General features: G+C 45.6%; 1 pseudogene; it reads left to right on the top strand.

Moving 5' to 3' along the window:
- The first annotated feature begins 8,893 nt into the window (after positions 1-8,893).
- Positions 8,894-13,152, top strand: LOC123405202 (annotated as a pseudogene).
- The last annotated feature ends 11,546 nt before the right edge of the window (positions 13,153-24,698 follow it).

Raw genomic sequence — 24,698 nt, forward strand, 5'->3', positions numbered from 1 at the left:
AAATCAAATTTTATTTTTGAATATTTTTTATGTTTTATTCCAATTTTATAATCTTTGAATTATTTGACAATTTAATCTCTAATCACCCATCCTCACTGCTCTAGCATGGATCACTCATTTCAAATCGTCTAACTTCCCGGCCGATCACCCATCCTTTCACTGGTTCAGCCCGAGCACGCTTAACTTTCTAGTTCTATCGCCCCTAGTTGCCAAGTGTGCACTTGTTGTTTTCCTGACAATAGTAAGCTATCAATCCTAAACAACTTGGGTCTTGATGGAATTATACCCTAGAGGCAATAATAAATATAGTTATTATTATAATTCCTGTATCAAGATAATCGTTTATTATCCGTGCTATAATTGTAGTGAATGAAGACTTATATACATGCGTGGATACATAGAGAAAACACTGTCCCTAGCAAGCCTCTAGTTTGCTAGCCAGTTGATCAAAGATAGTCAGTGTCTTCTGATTATGAACAAGGTGTTGTTGCTTGATAACTGGATCACGTCATTAGGAGAATCACGTGATGGACTAGACCCAAACTAATAGACGTAGCATGTTGATCGTGTCATTTTGTTGCTACTGTTTTCTGCGTGTCAAGTATTCGTTCCTATGACCATGAGATCATATAACTCACTGACACCGGAGGAATACTTTGTGTGTATCAAACGTCGCAACGTAACTGGGTGACTATAAAGATGCTCTACAGGTATCTCCGAAGGTGTTGGTTGAGTTAGTATGGATCGAGACTGGGATTTGTCACTCCGTGTGACGGAGAGGTATCTCGGGGCCGAGTCGGTAATACAACATCACACACAAGCCTTGCAAGCAATGTGACTTAGTGTAAGTTGCGGGATCTTGTATTACGGAACGAGTAAAGAGACTTGCCGGTAAACGAGATTGAAATAGGTATGCGGATACTGACGATCGAATCTCGGGCAAGTAACATACCGAAGGACAAAGGGAATGACATACGGGATTATATGAATCCTTGGCACTGAGGTTCAAACGATAAGATCTTCGTAGAATATGTAGGATCCAATATGGGCATCCAGGTCCCGCTATTGGATATTGACCGAGCAGTCTCTCGGGTCATGTCTACATAGTTCTCGAACCCGTCGGGTCTGCACACTTAAGGTTCGACGTCGTTTTATGCGTATTTGAGTTATATGGTTGGTTGCCGAATGTTGTTCGGAGTCCCGGATGAGATCACGGACCTCATTTGATTACCGGAAGGTTTTCGGAGTTACCGGGAATGATGAATGGGTTCCGGATGTTCACCGGGGGGGGGACCCACCCCGGGGAAGCCCATAGGCCTTGGGGGTGGCGCACCAGCCCTTAGTGGGCTGGTAGGACAGCCCAAGAAGGCCCTATGCGCCATAGGAAGAAAATCAAAGAGAAAAAAAAAAGAGGAGGTGGGAAAAGGGGGAAGGACTCCTCCTTCCAAACCTAGTTGGACTCGGTTTGGAAGGGGAGGGTTACCCCCCTTGGCACGGACGACCCCCTTGGGAGTCCTTAGACCCCAAGGCAAGGCTCCCCCTCCTCCCCCTATATATACGGAGGTTTTAGGGCTGATTTGAGACAACTTTGCCACGGCAGCCCGACCACATATCTCCATGGTTTTACCTCTAGATCGCGTTTCTGTGGAGCTAGGCGGAGCCGTGCTGAGATAAGATCATCACCAACCTCCGGAGCGTCGTCACGCTGCCGGAGAACTCTTCTAGATGGACATCTCCATGATAGGTCTTCGTAAGCGTAGGAAATTTTTTGTTTCCCATGGGACGTTCCCCAACAGTGGCATCATGACCTAGGTTCATGCGTAGATGTCTTCTCGAGTAGAACACAAAAGTTTTTGTGGGCGGTTATGTGCGTTTTGCTGCCCTCCTTGGTCTTTTCTTGATTCCGCGGTATTGTTGGATTGAAGCGGCTTGGACCGACATTACTCGTATGCTTACGAGAGACTGGTTTATCGCTACGAGTAACCCCGTTGCTCAAAGATGACTGGCAAGTGTCAGTTCTCCAACTTTAGTTGAATCGGAATTGACCGAGGAGGTCCTTGGATGAGGTTAAATAGCAACTCATATATCTCCGTTGTGGTGTTTGCGTAAGTAAGATGCGATCCTACTAGATACCCATGGTCACCACATAAAACATGCAACAACAAAATTAGAGGACGTCTAACTTGTTTTTGCAGGGTATGCTTGTGATGTGATATGGCCAACGATGTGATGTGATATATTGGATGTATGAGATGATCATGTTGTAATAGATAGTATCGACTTGCACGTCGATGGTACGGCAACCGACAGGAGCCATAGGGTTGTCTTTAAACTAACGTTTGTGCTTGCAGATGCGTTTACTATTTTGCTAGGATGTAGCTTTAGTAGTAATAGCATGAGTAGCACGACAACCCCGATGGCGACACGTTGATGGAGATCATGGTGTGGCACCGGTGACAAGAAGATCGTGTCGGTGCTTTGGTGATGGAGATCAAGGAGCACGTGATGATGGCCATATCATGTCACTTATGAATTGCATGTGATGTTAATCCTTTTATGCACCTTATTTTGCTTAGAAGGACGGTAACATTATGAGGTGATCTCTCACTAAAATTTCAAGACGAAATTATGTTCTCCCCGACTATGCACCGTTGCTACAGTTTGTCGTTTCGAGACACCACGTGATGATCGAGTGTGATAGACTCAACGTTCACATACAACGGGTGCAAAACAGTTGCACAGGCCGAACACTCGGGTTAAGCTTGACGAGCCTAGCATGTGCAAACATGGCCTCGGAACACATGAGACCGAAAGGTCGATCATGAATCATATAGATGATATGATTAGCATGGGGATGCTTACCACTGAAACTATACTCAACTCACGTGATGATCGGACTTGAGCTAGTGTAAGTGGATCATGAACCACTGAAATGACTAGAGAGATGTACTTTTTGAGTGGGAGTTTAGCGAATAATTTGATTAAGTTAAACTCTAATTATAATGAACATAGTCTAAGTCCACTTTGAATATATTTGTGTTGTAGATCATGGCTCACGCGAGAGTCACCCTGAATTTTAATACGTTCCTAGAGAAAGCTAAGTTGAAAGATGATGGAAGCAACTTTGTAGACTGGGCTCGTAATCTTAACCTAATCTTACAAGCTGGGAAGAAGGATTATGTCCTTAATGCTGCGCTAGGAGATGAACTACCCGCTACGGCTGACCAGGATGTTAAGAACGCTTGGTTAGCACGTAAGGAGGACTACTCAGTAGTTCAATATGCAGTCTTGTATGGCTTAGAACCGGGACTTCAACGTCGCTTTGAGCGTCATGGAGCATTTGAGATGTTCCAGGAGTTGAAGTTCATCTTTCAGAAGAACGCCCGGATCGAGAGGTATGAGACCTCCGATAAATTCTATGCTTGCAAGATGGAGGAAAACTCATCTGTTAGTGAACATGTGCTCAAAATGTCTGGGGTACTCAAACCGTCTAGCTGAGCTGGGGATTGAACTCCTGCAAGAGGCTATCACTGACAGAATCCTTCAATCACTGCCGCCAAGCTATAAAGGCTTTGTGTTGAACTACAACATGCAAGGGATGAACAAGTCACCCGGCGAGTTGTTTGCGATGCTGAAAATCGCAAAGTCTGAACTCCATAAAGAGCATCAAGTGTTGATTGTGAATAAGACCACTAGTTTCAAGAGAACGGCAAAGGCAAGAAGGGTAATTCAAAGAAGAGCAGCAAGCCTGTTGCCAATCCGACGAAGAAACCCAAAGCTGGACCTAAGCCTGAAACAGAGTGTTACTATTGCAAGGGTATGGGTCACTGGAAGCGCAATTGCCCCAAGTATCTGGCTGATAAGAAGGCAGCCAAAGAAAAATCAGGTATATTTGATATACATGTTATTGATGTGTACTTAACCGGCTCTCGTAGTAGTGCCTGGGTATTCGATACCGGTTCTGTTGCTCATATTTGCAACTCGAAACAGGAACTGCGGAATAGACGAAGGCTGGCGAAAGATGAAGTGACGATGCACGTAGGAAATGGTTCCAAAGTTGATGCAATCGCCTTCGGCACAGTTTCACTTCAGTTACCATCAGGATTAGTTATGAACTTGAATCATTGTTATTTAGTGCCTGCGTTGAGCATGAACATTATATCTGGATCTTGTTTATTGCGAGACGGTTACTCTTTTAAGTCAGAGAATAATGGTTGTTCTATTTCTATGAGTAACATCTTTTATGGTCATGCACCCAATGTGAGAGGATTGTTCATATTGAATCTTGATAGTGATACACACATACATAACATTGAGACCAAAAGAGTTAGAGTTAACAATGATAGCGCCATATTTTTGTGGCACTGCCGCTTAGGTCATATTGGTGTAAAGCGCATGAAGAAACTCCATGCCGATGGACTTTTGGAGTCACTTGACTTTGATTCACTTGACACGTGCGAACCATGCCTCATGGGCAAGATGACTAAAACTCCGTTCTCCGAAACAATGGAGCGTGCAAGTGACTTGTTGGAAATCATACATACCGATGTGTGTGGTCCGATGAGCGTAGAGGCACGCGGCGGATATCGTTATTTTCTCACCTTCACTGACGATTTGAGTAGATATGGTTATGTCTACTTAATGAAGCACAAGTCTGAAACATTTGAAAAGTTCAAGCAATTTCATAGTGAAGTTGAAAATCATCGTAACAAGAAGATCAAGTTCCTACGGTCTGATCGTGGGGGTGAATATCTGAGTTTCGAGTTTGGTGCTCACTTAAGACAATGTGGAATTGTTTCACAGTTGACACCGCCTGGAACACCACAGCGTAATTGTGTGTCCGAACGTCGTAATCGTACTTTATTAGAGATGGTGTGATCTATGATGTCTCTTACCGATTTGTCGTTATCGTTTTGGGGTTATGCATTAGAAACATTTGCATTCACTTTAAATAGGGCACCATCAAAATCCGTTGAGACGACACCATATGAACTGTGGTATGGCAAAAGGCCAAAGTTGTCGTTTCTTAAAGTTTGGGGATGTGATGCTTATGTCAAAAAGCTTCAGCCTGAAAAGCTGGAACCCAAAGCGGAAAAGTGCATCTTCATAGGTTACCCAAAAGAGACAGTTGGGTACACCTTCTATCTCAAATCCGAGGGCAAAGTGTTTGTTGCTAAAAACGGAGCTTTTCTCGAGAAGGAGTTTCTCTCGAGAGAATTGAGTGCGAGGAAGATAGAACTTGATGAGGTTGTCGAACCTCTCATCCATCTAGATGGTGGCGCAGGGCAAGGGGAAACCTCTGTCGTTGCGACGCCGGTTAAGGAGGAAGTTAATGATGATGATCTTGAAACTCCGGTTCAAGTTTCTGTCGAACCACGCAGGTCGACGAGACAACGTGGTGCTCCAGAGTGGTACGGTAATCCTGTCTTGTCAATCATGTTGTTAGACAACAATGAACCTGCAAATTATGTGGAAGCAATGGTGGGCCCAGATTCCAACAAATGGCTAGAAGCCATGAAGTCCGAGATAGGATCTATGTATGAGAACAAAGTGTGGACTTTGGAAGTACTACCTGAGGGCCGGAAGGCTATTCAGAACAAATGGATATTTAAGAGGAAGACGGACGCGGACGGCAATGTGACCGTTTATAAAGCTCGACTTGTGGCAAAGGGTTTTTCACAAGTTCAAGGAGTTGACTACGATGAGACATTCTCACCCGTAGCGATGCTTAAGTCCGTCAGAATCATGTTAGCAATAGCTGCATTTTTCGATTATGAAATCTGACAGATGGATGCCAAAACGGCGTTCCTTAACGATTTCCTTAAGGAAGAGTTGTATATGATGCAACCCGAAGGTTTTGTCGATCCTAAGAATGCTAACAAGGTGTGCAAGCTCCAGCGATCCATTTATGGACTGGTGCAAGCATCTCGGAGTTGGAACAAACGTTTTGATGAGGTGATCAAAGCATTTGGGTTTATACAAGTGGTTGGAGAATCTTGTATTTACAAGAAAGTGAGTGGGAGCTCTGTGGCGTTTCTAATATTATATGTGGATGACATATTGCTGATTGGAAACAACGTAGAGTTTTTGGAGAGCATAAAGGATTACTTGAATAAAAGTTTCTCTATGAAGGACCTAGGAGAAGCTGCTTACATTCTAGGCATTAAGATCTACAGGGATAGATCAAAACGCCTGATAGGACTTTCACAAAGCACATACCTTGATAAAGTTTTGAAAAGGTTCAAAATGGAACAGTCCAAGAAAGGGTTCTTGCCAGTTTTACAAGGTACGAGATTGAGTAAGACTCAGTGCCCAGCAACTGATGAGGATAGAGAGCATATGAGCACCGTCCCCTATGCTTCAGCCATAGGTTCTATCATGTATGCAATGTTGTGCACTAGACCGGACGTTAGCCTGGCCATAAGTATGGCAGGTAGGTTCCAGAGTAATCCAGGAGTGGATCACTGGACGGCGGTCAAAAATATCCTGAAGTACCTGAAAAGGACTAAGGAGATGTTTCTCGTGTATGGAGGTGACGAAGAGCTCGCCGTAAAAGGTTACGTCGATGCAAGCTTTGACACAGATCCGGACGACTCTAAGTCGCAAACCGGATACGTATTTATTCTTACTGGGGGTGCGGTAAGCTGGTGCAGTTCCAAGCAGAGCGTCGTAGCAGATTCTACAAGTGAAGCGGAGTACATGGCTGCCTCGGAGGCGGCTAAGGAGGGTGTCTGGATGAAGCAGTTCATGACGGATCTTGGAGTGGTGCCAAGCGCACTGAATCCAATAACCTTGTTCTGTGACAACACGGGTGCCATTGCCCTAGCAAAGGAACCACGGTTTCACAAGAAGTCCAGACACATCAAACGACGCTTAAACCTCATCCACGACTACGTCGAAGGGGAGGACGTAAATATATGCAAAGTGCACACGGATCTGAATGTAGCAGACCCGCTGACTAAACCTCTTCCATGGGCAAAGCATGATCAACACCAGAACTGTATGGGTGTTAGATTTATTACAATGTAATTCACATGATGATGTGAGGGCTAGATTATTGACTCTAGTGCAAGTGGGAGACTGTTGGAATTATGCCCTAGAGGCAATAATAAATATAGTTATTATTATAATTCCTGTATCAAGATATTCGTTTATTATCCATGCTATAATTGTATTGAATGAAGACTTATATACATGTGTGGATACATAGACAAAACATTGTCCTTAGCAAGCCTCTAGTTGGCTAGCCAGTTGATCAAAGATAGTCAGTGTCTTCTGATTATGAACAAGGTGTTGTTGCTTGATAACTGGATCACGTCATTAGGAGAATCACGTGATGGACTAGACCCAAACTAATAGACATAGCATGTTGATCGTGTCATTTTGTTGCTACTGTTTTCTGCGTGTCAAGTATTTGTTCCTATGACCATGAGATCATATAACTCACTGATACCGGAGGAATACTTTGTGTGTATCAAACATCGCAACGTAACTGGGTGACTATAAAGATGCTCTACAGGTATCTCCGAAGGTGTTCGTTGAGTTAGTATGGATCGAGACTGGGATTTGTCACTCCGTGTGACGGAGAGGTATCTCGGGGCCCACTCGGTAATACAACATCACACACAAGCCTTGCAAGCAATGTGACTTAGTTTAAGTTGCGGGATCTTGTATTACGGAATGAGTAAAGAGACCTGTCGGTAAACGAGATTGAAATAGGTATGCGGATACTGACGGTCGAATCTCGGGCAAGTAACATACCGAAGGACAAAAGGAATGACATACGGGATTATATGAATCCTTGGTACTGAGGTTCAAATGATAAGATCTTCGTAGAATATGTAGGATCCAATATGGGCATCCAGGTCCCGCTATTGGATATTGACCGAGGAGTCTCTCGGGTCATGTCTACATAGTTCTCGAACCCGCAGGGTCTGCACACTTACGGTTCGACGTTGTTTTATGCGTATTTGAGTTATATGGTTGGTTACCGAATGTTGTTCGGAGTCCCGGATGAGATCACGGACGTCACGAGGGTTTCCGGAATGGTCCGGAAACGAAGATTGATATATAGGATGACCTCATTTGATTACCGGAAGGTTTTCGGAGTTACCGGGAATGGCGAATGGGTTCGGGTGTTCACCGGGGGGGCAACCCACCCCGGGGAAGCCCATAGGCCTTGGGGGTGGCGCACCAGCCCTTAGTGGGCTGGTGGGACAACCCAAAAAGGCCCTATGCGCCATAGGAAGAAAATCAAAGAGAAAAAAAAAAGAGGAGGTGGGAAAAGGGGGAAGGACTCCTCCTTCCAAACCTAGTTGGACTCGGTTTGGAAGGGGAGGGTTGCCCCCTTGGCTTGGCCGACCCCCTTGGGAGTCCTTGGACCCCAAGGCAAGGCTCCCCCTCCTCCCCCTATATATACGGAGGTTTTAGGGCTGATTTGAGACAACTTTGCCACGACAGTCCGACCACATATCTCCACGGTTTTACCTCTAGATCGCGTTTCTGCGGAGCTCGGGCGGAGCCCTGCTGAGATAAGATCATCACCAACCTCCGGAGCGCCATCATGCTGCCGGAGAACTCTTCTACCTCTCCGTCTCTCTTGCTGGATCAAGAAGGCCGAGATCATCGTCGAGCTGTACATGTGCTGAACGCGGAGGTGCCGTCCGTTCGGCACTAGATCGTGGGACTGATCGCGGTACGGTTCGCGGGGCGGATCGAGGGACGTGAGGACGTTCCACTACATCAACCGCGTTCACTAACGCTTCTGCTGTGCGGTCTACAAGGGTACGTAGATCGAACATCCCCTCTCGTATATGGACATCTATATGATAGGCCTTCGTGCGCGTAGGAAATTTTTTGTTTCCCATGCGACATTCCCCAACAGGGTTGAGTCATCGGCACCTTGCATAGTAGCTCGCTCTGCCAGAGACCTTTGACACCCGTGGATCTAAAAAGTTATTAGTTGTCATGCTTAAGTATCTGATCAATTTGCGGTGGTTGTGGCATCTTTCTTGCTATTCTGCTCTAATGAAATCTTTCACGTCCACACGTTCTTGTTATAGATCTGCTGATTTGCTTAGATTATAAGTTCTTCTTATTCTTCCAGATCAATTGAAGCGACCCTCACGCCTCTGGTGCGCCGTCGCTGTGTTCTGCTCCGCCGTGAAGAATCAAGGTGGGCTTGGTCCAGATCTAGCAAAGCTTTAATTTGGTAACTTGTTCAAGGCTTCACACAATTTGGATTGCGTTGCAGCTCCCTTTATTCATCAATTTACAGGCTTCCAGCTGATTGATACGGAGATTACGTCCTCCTGCTCTCATGGATATTGTCACCGGTGCCATTTCCAACCTGATTCCCAAGTTGGGGGAGCTGCTCACGGAGGAGTTCAAGCTGCACAAGGGTGTCAAGGAAAATATTGAGGACCTCGGGAAGGAGCTTGAGAGCATGAACGCTTCCCTCATCAAGATTGGTGAGGTGCCGAGGGAGCAGCTCGACATCCAAGACAAGCTCTGGGCCGATGAGGTCAGAGAGCTCTCCTACGTCATTGAGGATGTCGTCGACAAGTTCCTCGTACAGGTTGATGGCATTCAGTCTGATGATAACAACAACAAATTTAAGGGGCTCATGAAGAGGACGACCGAGTTGTTGAAGAAAGTCAAGCATAAGCATGGGATAGCTCACGCGATCAAGGACATCCAACAGCAACTCCAAAACGTGGCTGATAGGCGTGACAGGAACAAGGTATTTGTTCCTCATCCTACGAGACCAATTGATATTGACCCTTGCCTTCGAGCTTTGTATGCTGAAGCGACAGAGCTAGTTGGCATATACGGAAAGAGGGATCAAGACCTCATGAGGTTGCTTTCCATGGAGGGCGATGATGCCTCTAATAAGAGACTGAAGAAGGTCTCCATTGTTGGATTTGGAGGGTTGGGCAAGACCACTCTTGCTAGAGCGGTATACGAGAAGATTAAAGGTGATTTCAATTGTCGGGCATTTGTTCCGATCGGTCAGAACCCTGACATGAAGAAGGTTTTAAGGGATATCCTCATTGATCTCGGAAATCCTCACTCAGATCTTGCGATGCTGGATGCCAATCAGCTTATTAAAAAGCTTCATGAATTTCTAGAGAACAAAAGGTATGCATCAATTTAGAAAAAAGTACACTATTATGTGATGTTTGTTTCCTATGCTAGTGGAACGGATTAGAATATTTTTTTTCATTAAGGTCACCTTTACTGGCATAAGCAGTTCACACTAAACAGTAAACCTTATAGGTGAAAAATTTCAGGCATGTATATATATATATATATATATATATATATATATATATATATATATATATATATGTTATATATGTTTGATTCTTTCCGGCTTAACAAAATAATTAGCAAGTACTTCTTGTTGCATTTGTTCCAACGGCTGAATTTATTGGCATCAGTCCAAGAAATCCATCTAAACGTTTTACATTTCACCAAAGTGTGTGTCATGACAGATGTAACAAATAATAAACCAAAAGGAGAGGAAGGAAAGAGGAAGATAAATGTTACAAAAATTTAAATCAAACTTATTTCTACCTTTCTCCTTACCTACCCAGTTGTAAAACACATATTATATTTTAAAGAGAGGCAACATGCGCCAAAGGCTGCCCTTGAAAATTCCTAAAATATTGTACATTTGACTCATGACCAAACAAAAAGTTAAATTGTCTCTTCCTTATCACATTATATTTCCATGCATGCCTTTTTCTGGAAACTTACTATCAGCAAAATTTAGACGAAAGGATGATGCCACATAATTTCAGTCTCCAAGAGATTTGTTAGTTGCCATATATTAAATTGGTGTGCCAATCTATACCTGGGTCTTTTTTATGTATCTACTTGACCATTTGAACTTCTGTAGTTAATTGTATTCTATGAATGATCACTCATCCAAAAACTTGCTATTTGTGTTTCACTTTGTTGAGTCTTGAATATTTATTCATTTTGTTCATCATACGATTGGAGGCCCATAATGGATGCTTAATGAGAGTAAGATTATCGAGCTCCAAACACATGCTTCTTACTAGTGTTTGAATATATAGCCTTATAGATGTATAGTTCAACCCATAGATTCATATGACCCTCAGCTTTCTGATGTGTATATATAACCTTACACTGACACTCCGAATTAATGTAGGTATCTTGTCATAATTGATGATATATGGGATGAAAAATTATGGGAAGGCATCAACTTTGCTTTCTCCAATAGGAATAATCTAGGCAGTCGGCTAATCACCACAACCCGCATTGTCAGTGTCTCTAATTCATGTTGCTCATCAGATGGTGATTCAGTTTATCAAATGGAACCGCTTTCTGTTGATGACTCCAGAATGCTCTTCTACAAAAGAATATTTCCTGATGAGAATGGATGTGTAAATGAATTTGAACAAGTATCCAGAGATATTCTAAAGAAATGTGGTGGGGTACCACTAGCCATAATTACTATAGCTAGTGCTTTGGCTGGTGACCAGAAGATGAAACCAAAATGTGAGTGGGATATTCTCCTTCAGTCCCTTGGCTCTGGACTAACAGAAGATAACAGTTTAGAGGAGATGCGGAGAATACTCTCTTTCAGCTATTCTAATCTACCTTCGCATCTGAAAACTTGTCTACTGTATCTATGTGTATATCCAGAAGATAGTATGATTTCTAGAGATAAACTGATATGGAAGTGGGTGGCCGGAGGATTTGTCCACCATGAAAATCAAGGAAATAGCCTGTATTTGCTCGGATTAAATTACTTCAACCATCTCATTAATAGAAGTATGATCCAGCCAATATATAATTATAGCGGCGAGGCATATGCTTGTCGTGTACATGATATGGTTCTCGACCTTATCTGCAACTTGTCACATGAAGCAAAGTTTGTTAATCTATTGGATGGCACTGGGAATATTAGTTGTCGTCGTTTGTCCCTTCAGAAAAGAAATGAGGATCATCAAGCCAAGCCTCTCACAAATATCAAGAGTATGTCACGAGTGAGGTCAATTACCATATTTCGACCTGCTATTGAAGTCATGCCATCTCTTCAAAGGTTTGAGGTTTTACGTGTACTTGATCTGTCGGGATGTAATCTTGGGGAGAATAGCAACCTGCAACTTAACCTCAAGGATGTTGGACAATTAATTCACCTAAGGTACCTTGGTCTAGAAGGTACCCAAATCAGTAAGCTCCCGGTTGAGATAGGAAAACTGCAGTTTTTGGAGGTGTTGGATCTTGAAAACAATCATAATCTAAAGGAATTGCCGTCCACTGTTTGTAATTTCAGAAGATTAATCTACCTAAATTTAGTTTCCTGTGAGGTGGTTCCTCCAGTTGGTGTGTTGCAAAATCTGACATCCATAGAAGTGTTGAGGGACATCTTGGTCTCTCTGAACATTATTGCACAAGAGCTTGGCAACCTGAAAAGGCTGAGGGAGCTTGATATTTGCTTCAGTGATGATAGTTTTGATTTGTATGAAGGTTTCGTGAAGTCTCTGTGCAACCTACATCACATCGAAAGACTAAGTATTGATTGCAATTCTAGAGAAACATCATCTTTTGAACTTATGGATCTCTTGGGAGAACGTTGGGTGCCTCCTGTACATCTCCGTGAATTTATGTCTTCGATGTCCTGCCAACTCTGTGCACTGCGAGGGTGGATAAAGAGAGACCCCTCCCATCTCTCGAACCTCTCGAAGTTAATCCTCGGGCGAGTGAAGGAGGTGCAGCAGGAGGACGTGGAAATCATTGGGGGCTGTTGTCCCTTCGTTGTCTCTGGATAATAAAGAGCACCCACCAAACGCAACGGCTGCTAGTCATCCGTGCAGAAGGGTTCCGCTGTATGGTTGACTTTTATTTGGATTGTGGATCTGGCACGCAGATATTGTTTGAGCCTGGAGCTTTGCCGAGGGCGGAATCAGTTGTGATCAGTCTCGGCGTACGGGTGGCGAAAGAGGATGGTAACCGTGGCTTCGACTTGGGCCTGCAGGGGAACCTGCTCTCCCTTCGGCGGAATGTCTCTGTTCTTATCTATTGTGGTGGAGCGAGGGTTGGGGAGGCAAAGGAAGCGGAGGCTGCGGTGAGGTGTGCCCTGGAAGCTCATCCCAGCCATCCCCGTATTTATATTGACATGAGGCCGGATATACAGGAAGGTACACACACTGCATCTAACTAACTACTTCTGCATTTACGTCTTTGCTTTTTCAATGTTCTCAATGACGGACCGATCTTATTACTTCCTGCATGGATTTGATTTCTGAACTCCCAAGGTGCTCATGATGACGATTTGTGTGAGAACCAGGACGAGGGCGAGAACTGATTTCTGGCGGAGAAGGATTCACACTGCATCAGGACTGCTCTCGGTATGTACTTTACATAGCATATTTTCCACTACCTTCCTTTCTCCATCTCTGGAGCTCAGCTTGTTGTCGTATTGATCAACGCTCTTCACCAGTGCCTATGTAAATTATAAAGATTTCAAAGTGTTTTACAGAAGTTGCTTGGGCATAAGTATATATCTGAGAAAAGAAAATTGGTAGCGTAGTCTGGAACTTGCTCATTCTCATTTTTTGGCAAGTGCTTATGAAATCTAAGGATAACTGGTTATTTTATGCAATTTTGTAGAAGGATACTTGATAGTGGGGACTAGGGACTGGGGTCAGATGTACATGTGTTTGGACATATGTGAATTTTTTATGCAATCTTACAGGCTACAGCTCACAAGTACTCTAGGTTATACAATATATTTTTGTCTAGCTGACAAGCTCTCGAGTCCTAGCACTAATTTCACTTCTCTTAAATTTAGAAGGGGCCTACAGATTGTTTTTAGTCTGAGAAATAAGCAAGATTTAGTCTGAGAAATAAGCAAGCTTGCAAAAACATCTTAAATTGTGGGACGGAGGGAGTAGCTCTCAAAGCTCACAAGTGAAACGACACCATAGAAAATTTTGGTATGTAAAAGGTCCACATAAAATCAAATTATTACTGTGTATAGCATTCAGAAATAGTATCAGTGTGGTACAGAAAAATTGCCCTCTTTTACAATAGAAAAGAGTCAATGGATCATATATTTTTAAGTGTTCGGTTGCTTGTTATATTTGGAACACCTGTGGTTTTGATACAGTTGCTGTTGGCAGAGAGAGACTTTATCATTGGGTGATGAATTTCAGTGGTACAGATAGGAGTCTGGTTACTGTAGGGGTAGCGGCTGTTATTTGGTCTATTGGGAAACCGAGGAATGATAATTGCTTGAAAAATATTTTTCTTATGGATCCCAGCTGTGTAGGTTGCAAAAGGTTGCATATTTGAGGTTTCTAGCTTACAGAGAAAAGAATTGCAACGATGTGCAGGTAGGATGGGCGCGGGGTTACTGGTGGTGCCATCGGAGAAGCATGTTTGACAAACATTTTGGGTGTGTGCCGGCCGGGCGAAGAATTGAAGGATGGAAAGTTTTCGACCTTCGCTGAAAGTTGAGTGATGAGCTTCTTTTAAATGGCAGTCGCTTGCTGAAAGAGATACTGTTTGGTTCTGTAATGAATAAGTAAGGGTGCTGGAACGAATTGATCCTTACAAGTACAGCTTTCCTTTGCATGTTGCTGCTCTGCTCTGCTTTGTTTTTGTGTTTAAGCTGAGCCAGGCAAACCTGAGGGTGTATTCTCAGTTTCGTGATGAATGAAATGGGGGCTCCCCTGAGCTCCTCAATTCGACTTAAAACCTGTAATTTACTTCAAAAATATTTACTAGTTGACCAACATGTTTGTGTTAATAACTGTTTACATCTGTTTATATAATCTCAATAACTTGGACTCTAAGATAACTAAGATAACTTGGACTCTAATATAACTTGGACTCTAAGATAGCTAAGATAACTGGGCTAAGCCCATAACTAACCCTGCCCATTGGGCCTCCTCCGTTGGTACGTAGCACCGGTCATAACATCTCTCCCCGCCTGCGCAAATAGCTCGTCCTCGAGCTGTAAGTCTGGATAGTGTTGAGCGAAGTCGTCACGCTGCTCCCACGTCGTGTCCTCCTCAGGAAGGCCTTCCCACTGGACCAACAGTTACCACACCCCGCGACGTAGTTGGGCCTGCAACACCTTTGCTGGCCCGGGAAGAAGTCGCCCGTCGAAAGTCGGGGGGTAGTGCCGGTGTTGCTGCCGGTGGCTCCCCACGGAAAGGCTTTAGGAGCCCCACATGGAAGACGTCGTGGATGCGAGCACCCGCCGGAAGCTGAAGACGGTAGGCCACCTTGCCGATGCGCTCCAACACGGAAAATGGCCCGGCGTAGCGCGTTCCCATCTTGCGCTTCGTACGTGGGTCAAGGGACTGCGTAGAACGGTGAAGAAGACGCAGCCACACCCAGTCGCCCACCGCGAACTCCGCCTCGCGGTGGTGGCCGTCATAGTAGTGTTTGGCCAACTACTGGGCCTGAACACGGCGTTGGCGCACTCGGCAAGCATCTCGTCGCGACTGCGAAGAAGATCCGCCGCCGCTTCCGTCCTAGTCGTCTCCGGGTCAACCGGTAGGATGGGCGGGGGTGGTCGTCCATAGACCACCTCGAACGGGGTGGCGCGCAGGGCGGAGTGATAAGAAGTGTTGTAGTAGTACTCCGCCCACGAAAGCCAGTCCACCCAAGCAGGAGGACGATCACCTGTTACACAACGCAAATACATGACAATCACCTTGTTGACCACCTCGGATTGACCGTCCGTCTGAGGATGGAATGCCATGCTTAAGAGTAGCTTCACGCCCGCCATCCTGAAGAGATCGCGCCAAACATGCCCCGTGAACACTGGGTCCCGGTCGCTGACGGTCGAAGAGGGAAACTCGTGTAGGCGAACGATGCCGTTGAAGAAGGCCCGGTCCAGGGAGGTGGCTGTGTAAGGATGGCCAAGTAGAAGAGGCGCGGGCATACGTGGCCTGATACGTATGGCTCGTCGCAGTTGTAGCAAAGCCCCTGGCGGCGGCGCTCGAGCTGCTTGGCCAGGGTTAGTCGCCGGAAGGCTCGTGGTGCAGCCGAAGCGGGGGCGACTGTCCTGGTGGCGGTGCAGACTGGGCCGACCGACCTGGCCGTCGGGAGCAACGGGGCGGGGCCGGCTGCTGCAGGGCCTGTGTGCGACGCTCGAAGGCTCGAGCGTAATACATGACCGTCTCGAGGTCCTGCGGTCCGTGGAGCTCGACGTCCACACGGATGTGGTCCGGTAGTCCGCTGACAAAGAGCTCAGCTAGCTGACGAGCCGACACGTCGGGCGCGTGACATGACAGAGCCTGGAAGCGGTCGACGAAGTCCTGCACCGTGGAGGTGAAGGGAAGGCGGCCTACTTCTGCCAACCGGCTCCCTTGGATCGGGGGCCCGAAGCGGAGGAGGCAGAGCTCACGAAAACACTCCCAAGGGGGCATGCCGCCCTCGTCCTGTTCTAGAGCGTAATACCACGTCTGTGCGGCACTTCGGAGATGATACGAAGCGAGCCAGGTGCGCTCTGACGCCAGGGTCCGTTGGCCCCAACAAACTGGTCACATTGGTTGAGCCAGTTGAGGGGGTCCTCGGTGCCGTCGTAGGTGGTGAAGTCGAGCTTGGCGAAGCGTGGCGGTGTCTGAGTATGACCGTCGTGGCCGTCTGGTTCGGCAGTGTGGAGCGTCGTCGGGGTGGAGGACGCGTGCCCCCCCCCCCCCCGTGGAACTGCCCGTCGAGGCCGGTTTAGGGACCCGTGGGGCTGGAGGACCCGTCGTACTGCAGGGTGGGCGCCGGCTGGTCGGATGCCATCGTATAGACCGGCGGTGAAGACGACCCGGCCAACTAGGCCGGAAGTGGTGACGGCAACGGCGGGAACCGGACCTGCACTAGTAGAAAAAGGGCCTTTTGTCCCGGTTCGTAAGGGTCTTCTGTCCCGGTTTTGGAACCGGGACTCAAAGGTCGTTACTAATGCCCTCGGCCTTTAGTCCCGGTTCTTACACCAATCGGGACAGATGGGCCTCCACGTGGCCGCTGCGGCCAGGCCAGGTAGGGGGGCCTTTAGTCCCGGTTGGTGACACCAACCGGGACCAAAAGGCATCCACGCGTCAGCACCTGGCTGAAGCTGAGTTTTTTTAAAAGGGGCTGGTTTAGGGGTTAATTTAGGTTGTTATATACACCAACCAAGGAGCATCCATGAGCAAGCACAAAAAGAAATAATTTTATCTTTCATCAATGAGCATCCATGAGCATGCACAAAATTTCATCAATGAGCATGCACAAAATTTCATCAGGCACACCACCATCATACTTAAAAGTGCAGTAGCAGTTCAACACTATCGTACTTAAAAGGTTTACACTATAAAGATTAAAGCTCCATCAGGTTCTTAAGATCTTCACTCCTACTTCTTCATCTTCTCCTTCATCATCCTGATGCGCTTAGAGAGGCGAAGCCCCAGGCCAGGCTGTGGGATGTACTCCTCTACCAGAATTGGCATGGCCCTGTCGCCCAGCTGTGGGATCACCATCGCGAGGCCATCATCGCTGCTACTTTTGCTGTAGCCAGAGTCGCTGCTACTTTTGCTATAGCCAGAGTCGCTGCTGCCGTAGATATAGCACATGTCGCAGTACTCGCTGCTCCTACTCCCATTGCCTTGCCAAATGCAAAAAAGTTTTTTTAAAAATGGGTGTGAGACATAGCCTAATGGATAGGAAGAAGAGACAGAGCGTACTGGCATCATCGTCATCCTGGTAGCGCCTCCAACACATAGTCGTGTCGAACACCTTCACGACGAACATGGCGTTGTCGTCGTACATGAAGACAAGGAAGTACCCGTGCCGCAGGTCGTAGGCACGGACGAACTGCTTCCAGCCACGATCTAGGTACATGCTTCCATCGGTGTCGAACGCCACCTCCACGTCCCACAGCTTGCGAAGCCCGTTGCCGGCCTGCCTCAGCTTCATGTTCTGTGGCCGATGACCATCCAACATCTTCACAAAATTGTCTGGCAGCACCTGCCTGCTGGAGGATTTCTCAAGTATAATCGTGAAGAACTCCATCTCTGAAAAGCAGCAGAAGAGACCAATTACTACCCTTTACAACATTGTCAGTACTCGCTGTTCCTGCTCCCATTGCCTTGCCAAATGCAAAAAAGTTTTTTTTAAATGGGTGTGAGACATAGCCTAATGGAGAGGAAGAAGAGACAGAGCATACTGGCATCGTCGTCGTCCTGGTAGCGCCTCCGACACATAGTTGTGTCGAACACCTTCACGGCGAACGTGGCGTTGCCGTCGTACCTGAAGACAAGGAAGTACCCGTGCCGCAGGTCGTAGGCACGGACGAACTGATTCCAGCCACGATCTAGGTACATGCTTCCATCGGTGTCGAACACCACCTCCACGTCCCATAGCTTGCGAAGCCCGTTGCCGGCCTGCCTCGGCTTCATGTTCTGTGGCTGATGGCCGTCCAGCATCTTCACAAAATTGTCCGGCAGCACCTGCCTGCTGGAGGATTTCTCAAGTATAATCGTAAAGAACTCCATCTTTGAAAAGCAGCTGAAGAGACCAATTACTACCCTTTATAACATTGTCATACAACATTTACAGCAACATGATCATCAATATTAGGTAGGACCTAATTAAATACCCTCTTTAAGGTAAAATAGCATAAAACAATACAGACCCTGACTCGAGGTTGGAGGGGGGTCGGTGATGGGGACGACGACGTGGATGATGGAGGGGGTTCCTAGATTTCTGCATAGTGCTCTCCAATTTTAGCATTCAAAGTAGGAGTACTTTTCCAATTTGAGTATTCAATAAGCAAAACCAAATCATAAAATAAAGTAGTATTCAAATTAGCATGCATTCAATTATAAGCAAAACTACATCATCTCTTGTCATACATATAGCATCACTAATACAGCTAGAACCGTAGCGCCCGACGGGTATCGTCGCGGGCGGTGGACACCCAAAGAGAAGGAACCATCACAGGATCATAGCTCCAGTGAGATCCCTGAAGAACCTGCCATGTATTGTCGAACCTGCCCTCCAACGCAACCATGTAGCGACGGACGTGCTCGTCCTCCTCGCTGACACGATGACGTACCACCTCCGCGGTGTCCGAAAGCCTCGGCATCGTCACTGGCCCATGCGACCGCCACCAAACAAGGATCGGATCAACAACGGGCCGGCTCCTCACCAACCTAAGCCCCCCGGAAGGTAGCACCTCCCAATACCAGCCGGGCGAAGCCCAGTCCCGGACATGGCCCCTCTGATCAAGCAGGTGTCCTCCGCCGAGTCGACGACGAGGATGCGGGATAGGCATCGTAAAATGAACTAAAAAAATAAAATAGTTCTATTAATTTTCTTGCTAAAAATAAACTACTTCTATATATAGTAAAATAAACTAGTTCAACGCAAGCATGCTTTCAGCGCTTATTCTCTTCGGCATAGCATATAAGAGTAGTCTAAAACAATGGAAGGACAATAATGATTTGATTGCTCTATAATTTTCTTTCCGTGTACTAATTAAGAACAAGGAAAGCACCATATGAGAATATAAATTATTTCCCAATAAAGAACATGTTTTGTGCCCATTGGCAATTTTGGATTTAGTCAAATTATTACAAAATTAAAAATATTTCATCTTTGTTCGTATTTAGCCATGAACTTGCTTACACACTCTCATATTTTTATGGTGTTATGCAAAAATGTCTCATGAACTGTTTTACAACGCCATTATACCTAAATGTTCTAAATTTATAGCATAGTCCCCCCTTTAAATCTAAAAAAGACAGCATATTTTACATTTAATAGTCGAACTTATTTTTAGAAGCGTTGGATACACCTCATAATAGTTGGTCAATATGCAATGGCTTTTTTTGAATATATGTCCAGTTTGATTGCATTGGCATCACAAGTACTTCACCTTCTAGTAGTGACATTGTATCATACTATTTTGAAACAAGGAGCCAGCTAATTATTAACGTGTCTAAAAGAAATGCATAGAACACAAAAATGAGTATATAGTACTAGTAAAATATCAAGTATCATGCGTGGCAGGTACCATCCTTTCCTAGAACACAAAAATGCAATTTTTTCAAGGAGCAACGTCCATATGCAGACTGCTCCCAGGATAAAATTTCTTGAAGTGAGCAAGTACTACTAGAACCAATAATAGCTACACACATATAACCCTAAGAACACAAGTCAGTTTCGCCCCGGGCCCCCGAAATCATAGGACCGGCCCTGCCGGCGGGAGAGGATGGGGGCGCCTGACCGCGGCGTGGGGAGAGGAGGGAGCTTGCCGACGGGAGGAGGCCGGAGCTAGAGGAGGAGAGGGAGGAGTGGCGTGGCGGATCTCATCGTGGGAAGCAAAGGAGGGCCGGGTTGCCCGTCGGCGGGCAGATGGAGGAGGCGCACGCGGCCGGCGAAGGTGGCGGCGACGACGAGGACGGCTTCGGGGCGGCAGCGTCGGGGGCAGCGGCGGCGTCGGCGTCGGGATCGAATGGAGAGAGGGGGAGAGATCAAAATTTCTAAATTGCCGCTTATATAGCCCCACCTTTAGTCCCGGTTGGTGGCACCAACCGGGACCAAAGGTCTCTTTTCAGCAGCCCAACGGGCGGGAAGCAGAGGCATTGGTACCGGTTGGTGGCAGAAACCGGGACTAAAGGTCTCTTTTCAGCAGCCCGAAGGGCGGGAAGCACAGGCCTTTGGTCCCGGTTGATTGCACCAACCGGTACCAATGCCCCCCTTTAGTCCCGGTTGGTGCCACCAACCGGGACCAAAGGCCTTGTGTGGTGCGATGCTATGTTTAGTCCCACCTCGCTAGCCTAGAGGGCCTAGGAGTGGTTTATAAGCCCTACCGAATCAACCACTTCGAGCTCCTCTCTACTGCAGGCTTACGGGCCTAAAATCACTCTCTCTGCTTGTGGGCCTATTGGGCCTACTACGGGCCTGCGTCATGGCCCTAGTAATAGGTTTCTAGTCGTATGCAGGCCGTGGTGGCCCTGTAGGTGGCACTTTTTTAAAAAAAATTCCTGTTTTTTCTTTCTTTTTTGTTTCTAATTACTTATTTATTTTCTTTTACGATAATTCTTTTTGCTATCAAAGTTTGTAAAAAAATTCTAATTACTTATTTATTTTCTTTTATGATAATTCTTTTTGCTTTTAATGGTTTGAACAAAATTCTAATTACTTATTTATTTTCTTTTATGATAATTCTTTTTGCTATTAAAGTTTGTAAAAAAATTCTATATAATTTTAGTTTCAATAATACTAGGGGTTTATAAAAGCTTTTTAGTTGATTCCTTTATATAATTTTTTCCTAGTTTTTTTCTTTTTGTTTCTAATTACTTATTTATTTTCTTTTACGATAATTCTTTTTGCTATTAAAGTTTGTAACAAAATTCTAATTACTTATTTATTTTCTTTTATGATAATTCTTTTTGCTTTTAATGTTTTGAACAAAATTCTAATTACTTATTTATTTTCTTTTATGATAATTCTTTTTGCTATTAAAGTTTGTAATAAAATTCTATATAATTTTAGTTTCAATAATACTAGAGCTTTATAAAAGCTTTTTAGTTGATTCCTTCAGTACCAGTTCTAAGGCTGTTACAAAGGCATTTATTTGATACAGGTTTTAAGGCTGGGGCCCCACGAGCACCTTTTAGTACCGGTTCATGGCATGAACCGGTAAAAGAGTTTTTTAGTTGATTCTTTCTGCAGCTGTTTTTTAGTCCCACCTCGCCAAGCGAGAGGCACTCGCAGCGGTTTATAAGCCATGAGTGTAGAGACGATGAAGGGAGAAGCACAGTGCTCACCTGCAAGTTGTCATGAAGCTAAGCAACGTGCAGGTGAGCATTGCGCCTCTCTTTTATTTTGGCATGGTATCATCATTTCATCCACATAGCATATGCAAGAAAGTTGAGAGGGTTACGGCAAAAACTGGATGCACTTCGTGTACAAAACGGACAATCTCTTTCGAAGTATCAGGATTTCATACGGAAACTTGTGTGTTACAACATGCATTTCAAATGAACTACGAAAAGGTTGAAAGTTGGCATGGTATCATCATAATAGTTGTGGAGAAAGTCTTCACTTTTTCTTCGCTTGTGTCCTTTCCTTATTGCACCGTAACCATGGATAATCTTCATCATTTATCAGGATGCTTGGGTCAGCCTTGACTTTGAAGGGAGGAATTTCATGAAACTTTTCATAATCTTCGGACATGTCTGTCTTGCCCTCTACTCCCACGATGTCTATTTTTCCTGACAGAACTATGTGGCGCTTTGGCTCATCGTATGATGTATTCGCTTCCTTATTTTTTCTTTTTCTCGGTTTGGTAGACATGTCCTTCACATAGATAACCTGTGCCACATCATTGGCTAGGACGAACGGTTTGTCAGTGTACCCAAGATTGTTCAGATCCACTGTTGTCATTCCGTACTGTGGGTCTACCTGTACCCCGCCTCCTAACAGATTGACCCATTTGCACTTAAACAAAGGGACCTTAAAATCTACTCCGTAGTCAAGTTCCCATATGTCCACTATGTAACCATAATATGTGTCCTTTCCCCTCTCGGTGGCTGCATCAAAGCGAACACCGCTGTTTTGGTTGGTGCTCTTTTGATCTTGGGCGATCGTGTAAAATGTATTCCCATTTATCTCGTATCCTTTCCAAATCGTAACAGTCGAAGATGGTCCCCTGGACAATGAGTACAACTCATCACAAACAGTGTTTTCATCTCTGAGACGTGTTTCCAACCAACTGCTGAAAGTCCTGATGTGTTCACATGTAATCCAGTTGCCGCACTGCTCCGGGTGTTTGGAGCGCAGACTGTTCTTGTGTTCATCGACATAAGGGGTCACCAAGGTAGAGTTCTGTAGAACTGTGCAGTGTGCTTGAGACCAAGAATATCCGTCCCTGCATATTATTGTCTCCCCTCCAAGCGTGCCTTTTCCAATCAGTCTCCCCTCATACCGCGATTTAGGGAGACCTATCTTCTTAAGGTCAGGAATGAAGTCAACACAAAACCCAATGACATCCTCTGTTTGATGGCCCATGAAGATGCTTCCTTCTGGCCTAGCGCGGTTACGGACATAGTTCTTTAGGACTCCCATGAACCTCTCAAAGGGGTACATATTGTGTAGAAATACGGGGGCCAGAATGACAATCTCGTCAACTAGATGAACTAGGACGTGCGTCATGATATTGAAGAAGGATGGTGGGAACACCAGCTCGAAACTGACAAGACATTGCACCACATCACTCCTTAGCCTTGGTATGATTTCTGGATCGATCACCTTATGAGAGATTGCATTGAGGAATGCACATAGCTTCACAATGGCTAATCGGACATTTTCCGGTAGAAGCCCCCTCAATGCAACCAGAAGCAGTTGCATCATAATCACGTGGCAGTCATGAGACTTTAGGTTCTGAAACTTTTTATCTGCCATATTTATTATTCCCTTTATATTCTACGAGAAGCCATTCGGGACCTTCATACTAAGCAGGCATTCAAAGAAGGTTTCCTTCTCTTCTTTGGTAAGAGCATAGCTGGCAGGACCTTCATACTGCTTTGGAGGCATGCCGTCTTTTTCGTGCAAACGTTGCAGGTCCTCCCATGCCTCAGTTGTATCTTTTGTCTTCCCATACACGCCCAAGAAGCCTAGCAGGTTGACGCAAAGGTTCTTCGTCACGTGCATCACGTCTATCGAAGAGCGGACCTCTAGGTCTTTCCAGTAGGGTAGGTCCCAAAATATAGATTTCTTCTTCCACATGGGTGCGTGTCCCCCAGCGTCACTCGGAACAGCTAGTCCGCCAGGACCCTTTCCAAAGATTACGTGTAAATCATTGACCATAGCAAGTACGTGATCACCTGTACCCATGGTGGGCTTCTTCTGGTGATCTCCCTCGCCTTTGAAATGCTTGCCTTTCTTTCGACATTGATGGTTGGTCGGAAGAATTCGATGATGGCCCAGGTACACATTCTTCCTGCAGCTTCCCAGGTATATACTTTCGGTGTCAACTAAACAGTGCGTGCATGCGTGGTATCCCTTGTTTGTTTGTCCTGAAATGTTACTGAGAGCGGGCCAATCGTTGATGGTTACAAACAGCAACGCGTGCAGGTTAAATTCCTCCTGTTTGTGCTCATCCCACGCACGTACACCGTTTCCATTCCACAGCTGTAAAAGTTCTTCAACTAATGGCCTTAGGTACACATCAATGTCGTTGTCGGGTTGCTTGGGGCCTTGGATGAGAACTGGCATCATAATGAACTTCCGCTTCATGCACATTCAAGGAGGAAGGTTATACATGCATAGAGTCACGGGTCAGGTGCTGTGATTGCTGCTCTGCTCCCCGAAAGGATTAATGCCATCTGCGCTTAAACCAAACCATACGTTCCTTGGGTCACGTGCAAACTCAGCCCAGTACTCTCTCTCGATTTTTCTCCACTGCGACCCGTCAGCGGGTGCTCTCAACTTCCCGTCTTTCTTACGGTCCTCACTATGCCGCCGCATCAACTTGGCATGCTCTTTGTTTTCTGAACAGTCGTTTCAACCGTGGTATTATAGGAGCATACCACATCACCTTCGCAGGAACTCTCTTCCTGCAGGGCTCGCCGTCAACATCACCAGGGTCATCTCGTCTGATCTTATACCGCAATGCACCGCATATCGGGCATGCGTTCAAATCCTCGTACGCACCACGGTAGAGGATG

The sequence above is a fragment of the Hordeum vulgare genome, chromosome 1H (genome assembly GCF_904849725.1).
Source record: "Hordeum vulgare subsp. vulgare chromosome 1H, MorexV3_pseudomolecules_assembly, whole genome shotgun sequence".
Classification (NCBI taxonomy): Eukaryota; Viridiplantae; Streptophyta; class Magnoliopsida; order Poales; family Poaceae; genus Hordeum; species Hordeum vulgare.